This window comes from Coptis chinensis, chromosome 3 (genome assembly GCF_015680905.1).
Source record: "Coptis chinensis isolate HL-2020 chromosome 3, ASM1568090v1, whole genome shotgun sequence".
NCBI lineage: Eukaryota > Viridiplantae > Streptophyta > Magnoliopsida > Ranunculales > Ranunculaceae > Coptis > Coptis chinensis.
Window position 1 is genome coordinate 98,142,877 of NC_141458.1, and position 9,060 is coordinate 98,151,936.

The following is a 9,060-nucleotide window of genomic DNA, read 5'->3' on the forward strand; positions in this document are numbered from 1 at the left end:
TTAGGAACACTAGTCTATAGAGGGAATGATTAGACAGTTTCTTTCGATTCTGTTAAGGAAAACCACAGTTTCCAACCTCGTTGGACACGAAAAAATGTTTTGTCATAAACCTTTACTGTTTTTCAAAGGTTTTGCTATGCCCACTCATTTGCGCTGCGCCAATGCCTAGAGATATGTATTGCCACATTATTCCATAATCCAGAGCAGCAGCATTTACGTGTGGATGAGTGGTTCCCTCACATGAGTCACATCACATACTCTTTTAACTGGGAGTGCCGTGTGAAAGTTCTTCCCTGACGCGTGTGTTAACCATATGGCAATGATGATAATAAGTTAAATTTCTTTTTCCAATGATAATGACATTATCTAGAGATCAGCATACTATTGTGAAACTTCCAACCCTATCACCAAAAGTTTACAAAAGTTTTGTGCAGAAATGTGAAGTCTGTTAGTACCGAATCCTAAGGTATAGACTTGAAAGTTGAAACGCTCCAAGCACGTTCTATTTTGCCACCATTTTGGAGGTATGCACTTATATTTCATCAGTGCATTCCTAATGGGGAGTGTAAAATTATACCTCTCTGTAGGTGTCATTAGGATTTTACAAATCTAATTGCATAATCTATAAACATCCACACTCTGTATTCCCAATGGGGATGTTCGTTTTTCTCTCTAATTTAAAGTGGAATGTCACTTTAAGTGACTTCCGAGTTAAAAAATTACAAATTATAACTTTATAACTAAAAAGGGACATGATTTAAAGTGATGTCCGAATTTTTTTTTGTTCGGATGTTGGTTAAAGTGTCGCCGAGCTATTTATCAACTGATAGCGAGATGGAAAATTCTCTACCTCCTCTAGCAACTAATAGTCTATTACCTACAGTATACCACGCCCATTAAAAAGATTTTTTTTGACACTTGGAGTGTAAACTTTACACTCTATACAGTTTACACCCTCCATTGGAGATTCCCTCACTGAATACCCGTCAGTTATACATAGGGGTGGCAGTTTTGTACATGACCCGCTAACCCGACACGAAATTAGCGGATTTGGGTTGGGAAAAAAGGCTTTCGGGTCATTCAAGAGTTGACCCGCCAAACCCGTCAAATAAATGGGTTGGGTTAGGGTCACATATATTAACACGAATAACCCGTTAGTATACCCGATTAGTTCCCAGGTTCAATGGGTCGGGTCATCAACCCGTGACTTGTATGACCTGTTTTAAGTCCTTAAATCTCATAATCCCAATTATCTAAAAGAAAATACTAAACATAAAAAGATCAACTGGATTTAGAATGATCAGCCAGCAGTCCAGCATATAGAATATTATAGATTCATTCAATAAAATATATGACGACATACATTAACATTGAACCCTTACCCTAGTCTCAATTATATAACAATGAAGCCGTTAAAGTCACAATAATATTTGCATTTATTTAATAATATGTTTACCCACAAGGTAGCAAAGTGGACAAATTGGACATGGTTATTGTTTTTAGTTTGGTTATGTTTTTTGTTTGACTAACAGGTTGTTTCACTTGTTTGGTTCAGGCATATGCGTTTCAACAAACTCTATGCATTTTTGCAATTTCTTTTATTATTTAGATTAATAAATATTATTTATCCAAAAAAACATAACTTACGGGTTATTTGTTAACCCGATCCAAAATTTACCCGCTGGTTTAGCGGGTCACCCGTTAGATAACCCATTACATATGCAGATTAGGTTTGGGTTTGATAAACTTGACACAATTTGTAATTTGGTCGGATTTGGGTTTGCTCTTCTAACATGTGACCCGAATATGACACGACATGAATCCGACCCAACACGACCCATTACCACCCCTAGTTATACACAGAACCTTCAACAATTTTTGGTGAGGTCAAAAATTGCAAAATAAGCTGATTTGCTGCTAAGGTCTAGACTCTCTAGACCATTCATAAAACACCACAAATTTTAACTAACTCGAATCACAAAAAGTCCAGAGTCCACAAGACAATGCCCCTACTTTTGTTCGCTTGCACTGAAGTGTATGTTGGGCTGGGTCTTCGGTTGGTCCGAGCCGAAATATTAGGATAGGTTGGGCCAGGCATTTGAGGTGGAAAAGCCCAAGGGCCATCGAAAGCCTGCTAAAGTTTAGATTTCACTATTTCAGATATCAGAAGTATGATTCTGCACTCTTCATCCAGTTGCAGATTCCTATAATCCGAGTGATTTTTTGCTCCCAGCTCCAAGAGATTTATCAGCCATACATGTTTCATTTTTTCCATCCAAAAAGGGATGTTACAGCTGTATAAAATCTTCAAAATTTTGGATTTTACTTGTTTGTCTCTCATAATATATAATTATAAAGGAAATAAAACACGGAAAAATAAAAAGAAAAATGAAAGTGGAATAAACCAACGTGTATTCCTTCTTATGCGGCAGTATCTTCAATTTCTTCCCGCAAAAACCAGTTACTCTTTTCAATTCTTCTTCTAACCAAAATGTGAGGACAAAAATGGACAGACTTACATATCTTTGATTTTGGGACTAGTTGAGTATGAAATCAATTAAACAAGTGAGCAAAATCCTCCCAACAGTTACGGAAATTGGATAACATCACAATGACAGTTCTGCTCATAAAAAGGTGCAGCTTCATTGATTAGAAGCATTTTCATTTAACATGATTTTGCATATTCATATTTAATTTAGCCAAGGAAGTTGGTTACATGGAGACTGAAGTCCAGGAGAAATAAGTTGTCATGTATTTATTCTTTTATCAATACCATCAACAAATTATTTCATGGCCTAAAATTATTTAAACAGGCAAATGAATTAGAGTGTCTTTCTTAGCAAAGAGTTCATCATCTGATGGAGATTCCACATCTAGTCTACCCATTTGCTACTGCAACTCAGCTAGTCGCCTAGTGACCTAGTCTACCCATTCACTGGTACTTCTTCTTTTCAGTTTTCATTCCTCCTAAACAATGTTGTGTAACAACAATGCTATGTAACAGTTTTCATTCCTCCTAAACAATACTGTGTAACAGCTCAAGTGCTAAAAAACATTGATTAGCTAGTAGCAGCCCAAAACAGTAACATAACATAATCGGCAAGTCATATTTATCCAAAATACTATTGTAATAATTTAAGAACACAAGTTAGAGTGAAAACACTCCCTTTACAAGTTCACTGAATTTTATACAAACGACAAATAAAAACAAAATATATGTAAGTTTTCTCATTTAACTACAAATCAAGACTTCCTACATAAATCAAATATAAAACAAGTACTATTTTATTTTTCTTTCCAACAATTAAAACTACTCTAGATAAATGTACTGTAGCTTTTGCATATTGGTCGGAACCGATCCATCCCACCTACCCAATTTTTCTTGCAAAACAGATTCCCACATTGCTGCTTTTGGCCATCTAACAAGCTGCCAACCTCGCCAAACTGGAGGTAGAGGAGCAATATCTTTTAGCACAACTGGCACAAAATGTGTTCCTTCGTTTATGTGGCAAATGATGATTATCCGAAACAATTCTTCTGAACCTGTCCTCAACGGAAAATACGTAACACATAATTTTGGTGGCGCTATAGTGACAAAAACAACATTAAAAGCACTTGTGACTAAGGAACCCATGTCCGGTAGATCAAGCCATTATTTCTCATTCATTGTAAAAGACTTGGTACACTCTAAGTTTCTTTTGTGGTTTTCAAACACGTCATAACCGTACAACTTTGTATAGTAATCCGCATATTGCATCAGCTCTTTCAACATAAGCCCCCTTATGGCCCTCCATGCAAAATCATCTGTATATCCTAACAGTGTAGCTATGGATCTATAACCACAATGCCCATCCGGAATTACCTCAGCCAATGACTCAATCATATCACAAATCAAAGGAGGATTAAAATCACCCAAAACATTTTCCCACTTATGCTTGAGGTCTTCATTTTTAAGAATTATCTCTGGCCTAGTATTTTTTTTTTTTACTTCTCTTCACCTTAATTTTTTTTATTGCTTCCCTTTCCATGTCATCATTTTCACTGAAATCAAGCCTTCTACGTGGTAATCCCTGCATAAAGTGTACATTTTGTTTCTAATTATTATGATTCTATGATATGATAAACTTGTGACCGAAAAAATTGAAGTATCTAAAGTTGTAGTACTAGTGTTTGGCATACTAATAGCATGACTCTGACTAGATTATAGTTATTTTAGATGGTACCTGTCTAAACTCAGTATCATTGATCATGGAATTAAAGCTGCTTGATTGTGGTTGTCCTCCATGGTTCATGGAAACCTGCTTTGTGCCATTCAAACTTTAGTATAATTTCATTTGGTACAAAAAAGAGTGTATAAATTAAGTTATGGAATTTAATCACCTATTGCAATAGTTGTAGAAAACTTAATGTAGAAGTAGTTGCAAAGCGATTTATAGCGCTGACTCCATTTTCTAGAGCACTAATTCCCTATCACAATTCACAAATACGTTTTAGCAAGACAAATAAGAATGTGCACATAACCACTTTGTAAATGAAAATTGATCGCTTGCATTATCTATGTGAAATAAAACCATACTTGAGTGTATTGAGGAGCAACTTCTTCTGCAGTGTTAAAATGACTATTTTCCTCATCACTTGTAGCTTGAACAGTATTATTGTCACCTTGTTGTCATCAAATAAAGAGATGATAAGGCCACTAAATTGTTAATTAATTAAAATATCGCATCATTAACCAAATGTAAATAATACTAAGACAAATCTTTCCCGATTCTTTTACTCTTCTTCGATTTCGTTTCCAACACGTCTTTAATTCGAGCCTTGGGACCAAAACGTTTTTTGCGTACTGGATTCCTTAAGGGTGGATCGTCACCTGATTGACTTCTAGAAAGTTTTCCTCAATCTGCTTTGCAACATTATGTGAGCTTCCATGTGTATCTCCTTCAATCAGCTTCTCGTTTAGTTTTGAAAAAAGAACTCCAGTTGTTGAAATCATGCAAGCATTTATTTATATTTCAAATTCAGATATAGCAAAATCCCTTCTTCTCTTTGACCTTGCTCCTTGTCCAACTAGTGTTTGTGCACAATGGGATATTTCACTAAAGCGTGAGTGAGAATTTTTCTTATCTAAGTCATCTCGAATCACTTCCCCATTAGAGTCATACACAAGATTGGTTGCAGCCCCAAACCTTCCATTGTCCATCTCTTTAAATAATATCTTGAAGGGAGACTAGACACCTCTAACTCAAGGAATAATTTAAGTATGTGTTTACACAAAATCCCCTTTTAACGCCGAGACGAGGAAAATTCAAACTTTTGCAACCAGTAGTTCACTAGTTGTGTAGAATCTGTAAGTAACTTTGTTAATTTTAATTTAAAGTTTTCATCGGGCGATTTTGCTTTTCCAACCAACCTTTCATCGAAAGTAAGATCTTGTCTCACCATCAACACCAAGTAGTTCTAACTTTAAAAGCCATACTTTTGATGCATTGCTCCCCGAAAAGATCTTAAATATATTTCTTGTGTACTTCTCCTCGATGCTTCACGCCAACCCCCAAAGAGTAGACAAAGTAGGTTTTGTTTTTGTTATTAGTATCGGCTAACCTTTCTTTCAACGCCTCCTATTCAATGCCTTGTCAAACCGACTTACAAATTCTCGAAGAATAAGATTTCCCGAGAAAAATTTCTTCAAATATTTGTTAATGCTCTCACTTCTCTGCAAATGTAGTTGTCATACCAAAGACAAAAATGCTCGTGACCATAAACTTGTGCCCATTTGGTCTTCGCCTTATACAAATTCTTCAGCCATTCATTTGCTTGCTTGCACGCCATAGTCGAAAAGTAACTTTTTCCAACTTTCTTCAAATTCATCAACTCAATGTTTGTGGTTATATATACACCTTCTAAAATCATTTGCAAAACTGTTGGGTATTTTTCGAAGACATACTTTAAGCACTTACCCGCATTGAGATATATATGCCATAAACAAAATCTATGGTGGGTGTTAGGGAACACTGTGTTAATGGCATTGCCAATTGCGCTTTGATCTCAGAAAAATGGTTTCTGGGTGCTTTCCTCCCATTGCTTCTAGAAATGTCTTGAACAACCATTCAAAAGATGGTATTGTTTCATCCGCAAGCAAACCACATCCGAAAATAACAATTTGCCCATGATGGTTTACTCCGACCAGTGGTGCACATATCATATTGTAACCATTTGTCCTAAATGTTGTATCGAAAGACATCACATCTCCAAAATTATGGTAGTCCGACCTTGACTTCGCATCAGCAATGAAAACTCTACAAAGCCTATTCTGCCCATCCCTTTTAAGCTTGTAGAAAAAGAACTTATTGACTTCTTCCTTATTTGACAAGTAATCTAATAGGCATTGTGCATCACCTTCCTTCACATACTCAAGACGTGTTCTTGAAATAACATTATATAAATCTGATTCTAAAAAATTCAAATATTCCGCCCCAGTGCTCAAATAACCCATAATATCGTTGGTTCCAATTCCCGAGGAGCTCATATTTTGTATGAGGTCCTTTTGTGAAAGATATATTCTACGGTGAGACCGCAACATGTGTGCATTAGTTGGTTCCACAAGAGGATGATTGTGCTCTTCCACAAATTCAGTCACAACATACTTCTTATTATCGTTCAATCTTATCATCATCATTGCCTTGCATCCACTCCTCCTTTCATCTATTTTTTTTTACTGGAGTTGTCTTTTGTTTGTAAAACCCTTCCCAAGAGCAAGTCAAATCTCTTCGCATTATTTCACGAGCCGCATTTCGATACATCGAGTTCTTCCTAACACTAAATCCGACAGTCTTTGCATATCTGTTATAGAAACTATATGCCTCCATATCACTATCCAATAACATCCCAACTGCAGGAATTTGATTATCTGAATATTTGTTATCCTCTCGAAAGTCCACATCCACTTCCTTTTCATCATCAGATGCATTCCATAACATCATTTTCCATCTAGTATAAGGATGCCATAATCCATAACACTATCATTTTCCATCTAGTATAAGGATAAACGAGAGAGCAGAGCAATGTGTGTGTGTATTATTATTATTATTTTTTTGAGAGAGTGCATGAAGAAGACTTAAGAGGTTCGAGGGGAGGTTTTTTTTGGTTCCAACTTCCAACTCTTTCTTTTTTTTCCATCGTGTTTGATATTAATCATACGACTTCTTTTTTCTTCTTATTTATTTTCTAATTATGAGGGACAAACAAGTAAAATCTAAAATTTTGAAGATTTTATACAGCTGTAACATCCTTTTTGGATAGAAAAAATGAAACGTGTATGACTGATAAATCCCTTGGAGTGCTTGGAAGAACCAACACTATCCAAAAAAATGAAACGTGTATGACTGATAAATCTTTTGGAGTGCTTGGAAGAACCAACACTGGGAGCAAAAAATCCTATGTACCGTTTATTTTTATTTTTATTTTTTCTTCAACTTTTGTATTGAGAAGAAAAAAAAAAGGAGGGGGTTGCTATTTACAACATTGTGCTAATATATTTTCTCTGCAAAAAAAAAAAATACATACAACACTAATCAAAACTAAAGTTACGTGAGGGGTAATTATATTGCATCGTTGTATGCACTACCACATTAGGAACAATCTAATCAAATTTTTTTTTTTTTTTTTTGCTAAATAATCAAAACTATACTACACCATAATAGGGGTCTCTCATTTATAACAAAAATGTGATCACCCTTCATACATCAAAAGTTTATAGCTAATATGCCATCTTCTCATGTAGTCCCAAGGTAGTTCCGATGAATATGGTGATGCATCACTTCCAAATCCGAGCGTGTTGGAATAGCACCGGTGCATAGAACATGATTGCATTGATTCCAGTGACCGAGTTGCTGAAAGATCTGTTTCACCAACACCATCAAAAGAAAATCTAGTAAGAATTAACCAAGTGACCGAGTTGCTGAAGACCGAGTTGCTGAAAGATATGTTTCACAACACCATCAAAAGAAAATCTAGTAAGAATTAACCAAGTGACCGAGTTGCTGAAAGATCTGTTTCACCAACACCATCAAAAGAAAATATAGTAAGAATTAACCATGCATACTGTAAAATGTACCACCAAGTAATCAAATGTAGCATTTTTAGTGCTCACCTACAGGAAGACTGCAATAGCCAGTTGTAGCCTATTCTTCCTCTTGATCAGGTTTTCTGAATGGATGCTTGACCAACAATGGATTTGTCTAAGCTTTGTCTCCAAAGCAAACAGATCATGTTTTACGCCAACTCAGGTTTTTTATCCATAATGGTATAAGTACGTGACTTAATTTAATTCGATCGAGCAGATCGAAACTGTGAAAAAATATAGACGGTGGTAGCTATCAATTTGGATTGTTGTGAACCATTAATAAGTAACAATGTCAATGATGGGATCTACGAGAAGTCGAAAAGTTTTGTTGTTTTCAAACAATAACACGTACAGCTAGTATTTTAGGATTAGACCCCCCCAAAATCGTCGAATTTCTATTTGGTTGCTAAGACGAGAAGCCATAGACGGAGTTGGCTAGGACAAGCACAGTATGTTTAGATTGTTCACTACATACATCGAACGAGTTTAGGCATGAAAAAAGATGCGGGCGTCTTTTATTTTTCGGTTAGGAAAGGAATCTGAGTTTTCACATTAACACGTTCCGAAAATCTAATGTGATGGTGCGCCCACACAAGTTGCTTGTGGGGTTACCCTTAACTCTAAACGATTGAAGTATGGACACCCATTTTAAGAAACATGCAGATGTTGTGTTTTTTTCCGGATGTAGACCCTAGAAATGACACTTCAACCTCTACCACCCCACTCTTTATTATACCTTGAAACAATAAATCTATATACGTCAGAGACTATGTCACAAAATCTTAAAAGCATAAAAAATAGTGACTTGTGAATTCCGCTCCCCAGGTTTTGGCAGAAGTATTTCATTCTCATTACTTGAACTTTTCAGCCGCACTCTATATTGCTTCCACGCTTCACGTACCACCCTTATAAATGGTCCATGCATGTTCGGTCTTAAT

General features: G+C 35.9%; 1 pseudogene; it reads right to left on the reverse strand.

Annotated features, from left to right (window-relative positions):
- Positions 1-6,016: 6,016 nt before the first annotated feature.
- On the reverse strand, positions 6,017-6,676 carry LOC147511997 (protein FAR1-RELATED SEQUENCE 5 pseudogene; annotated as a pseudogene).
- Between the last annotated feature and the right edge of the window lie 2,384 nt (positions 6,677-9,060).